Here is a 2,999-nt window from a genome sequence, read left to right as displayed (position 1 = left end):
TCTATTTTCTCTCCCTGGGCTTTCTTTTTCTTTTTCTTTTTTTTTTCTTTTTTTTTTTGAATTTATGGTCAAAGGCATAACAACGTTTCTTTCTTTTGTTAAATTCTCTCCAGTTTCGGCTCATTCTCTCTCCACACATAGGGATGGCAGTGGACGGGGACAAGGTCTCCACCCTGACCCTCTCTCAAAATCCTACCCTCCATCTTCGCACGAGTTTTGATTTTAACCTCTATCCCTAACTCAATTCACGTTTCATCTCCTTCATCCCCGGTTCAAACGGAACGAGAGGTGGATCAGGGCCCCGTTTTCCATCGATCCACTGTCATTTCTAAAGAAGGATTGGAGATGGGGCGGGGCAAAGCAGGAATCGAGGATGGGAACGGGGTGGGGTGGAAGAAAGCGTAAGTTCATCCTCGCTTCCATCCCCGCACGGGTTTTGATTTTAACCTCCACGGGGCGAGGCGGAGCGCGGCCCGTTTTCCCCTGGTACACTACCATTCCTATCTGCACCTCTATTACCTTCTTGTAAGTAGTGGCCCTGTGACATCCCTGGAAACTCAAAGATCAAGTTCCGCAGCTTAATGTTGCCAGTTGTACAAAAGAGTTGTTTTTCAATGGAGCGTGCCGTGGGGACAGAACTTTCTAATTTACAGGTGGCAGCCAGTTTTATTAGGCTTAATTCATGAGTAATTACCATATTCCTATGTCATAACTCATAAGGACTCCGACACTTGAACCGTGACTCGACTCAAGTTGGTGATGCAAAGTTTGCATATTTAGTGAAAGCAGGACACTAGAGCAGTTTTTTATTATGTGATTGGACTAAAACAAATATTTTTTGGTATTTTAATATATGAAAAATGTACTTTATTATTAAAAGAATAATTTAAATCATTAAAAAATAAATTATTATCTATACGTGTCAATCATGTGAAACGTGTTGTGTCCTGATGTCAGGTTGTGTCACTAGATACAAGGCAAATTGCCGTGTCACTGTGAATGACATAAATTGGACTGTTTTTTTGTTTTCTGTTTTCCCTTCTCCTCTAGAAAATGGACATGGCATCAGCCAGCGGGTTGGGTCGAATACTAGACCCAAACCAAGTTCATTTAAGTATCCATTCCAAAAACAAACAAAAAGGTTGAATTAAGTCGGATTCAGGATTTGATGAACACATTCCCCCTACAATTAGGAATAATGGTCAGTCTGCTACGAGGTTGTCACCATAAAATAACCAAATATGATAAAGATCTGGATCTCACATGAATTGTAGGGAGTTAATGAGATCCACATCTGATAGGGTCTCGCAACCATTAGTCTGGGTTTGAACCATTTACATCCCTACACAAGGTTCCCTTGAATGTCTTACATGTCTAAAATGCCTATGAAAGTTTACTTAAAAATGTACATGGAAAAGGCTTGAATTATAGGGTATTGCGTAGTCGAACTGAATCCGGATCTGAATAGCTCATATGATATATTTCATATGTAAACAGCTCGGGTTATCAATCGAATTGGATTTGGATACAATGCTTCATACTAAATTTGAATCTGTTTATTAATTGGGTGCGACCTTGATTACTGAAATGGAATAATTAGATTCGGATATTTGATCCAACCTGGATCTATTAAAGATGTATTGCATTAAAAAAGACGGATGAAAAATCAACAATAAATATGTTTAAAAATCTGTAAATAACATGTACAAGTTTAATTTGATTTTACGTCTATAAAATTGAGGTAAAAGTAGGAGATATTCATGAGATTTTTGCTTGAAAAACAAGTTAGGGTGTAAGAATTATGGGATTCAAATCCAAGACTAAATGTAATCTGAACTTGAGATTCAATGCAATTGGATTCAAGTGTATTGCAATTTTTTTTTCTTTCTTAATTATAAAATTTCATGTTCTAAACATTTCGCTCAAAAAGTTCTATGACGCAGATTCAGTCTCCCTCTGCATACTTTAGTGGCACGTTCCTTCCAATATTCTTCTAGGCATTATTGCCAATTTCTTGGTCAGGCGATTTTGCCAATACAGTAGATGGTACTGTTAGTAAAGATTGGAACAAACGATCTTTGTATTTTTTTTTTCTCCATGAGGAACGGGGAAACCACCCCCGGGATTACTAGCTAAGCTTGCCATACTTACAGTCATTTTCCCGATGGTGTAAACCCAAGCCTTGCTTCAGCACGAGCAAAAAGCATAATGCCCTTGCCCATTCTTATATGTAAGGGGCTGAAGTCGATGAAAATGGAACCCTGCCCACCTGCCCAGTAGCCAAGCCCCCCTCCAACTAGGTCAAACCCCTTTAGGCTAAACAAGCTTTGTACTTATTTTTTTCTTATATAAGACATACCATCAACAAAATGATTTGCAATTTGAATGACCATTTAATAGAAAGGTATTCAATTTTATGCATCCATGACTGTGGCCATTCAATCACTAAATTCTTTTCGACTTGCTTTGGTTTTGTGGAAGCATTCAGTTAAAGATTTTAATTCCAGCAAGAGCCAATAATAAAAAAAAATGTTGTATTGTTAAAAGGATAGAAACTTATTTAGATATGCACAAGATTCCCATGACTTTTTGGTAAATGAGAAACGGACGTTCCTTCAATGAGCACACATGGTGAGGAATTGACTACTGTTTCTCAGAGCCCTCACATCTCCCTAGGACAAGTTGCAATTGGTCATCCAATACCTGATACTGATAACAGAAGCCTTCAGACAACCTAACGATATCTTTCTTTCTTTCTTTTCTTTTTCTCTTCATAAACCATTACAAGACTGTCTCCCACAAATGACTAAACAAAAGAACATTTTTAATCTTCTAAAGCACTTGCAAAACGTTTAAAGTTTCAAAAAGTTTTTAAGGCTAACACGTCATTTCTTCTTAAAATATAAAATACAAAGATCTATGATCGTATAATATTTTTCATGTAATTACGTTACAAATACAAGGTCCGAGTAGAATGGAGCAATGAAAATATGACCCAA

Source organism: Nuphar pumila, chromosome 3 (genome assembly GCF_984573655.1).
Source record: "Nuphar pumila chromosome 3, dmNupPumi1.hap1.1, whole genome shotgun sequence".
NCBI lineage: Eukaryota > Viridiplantae > Streptophyta > Magnoliopsida > Nymphaeales > Nymphaeaceae > Nuphar > Nuphar pumila.
Note: the sequence above shows the minus strand (reverse complement) of the source record.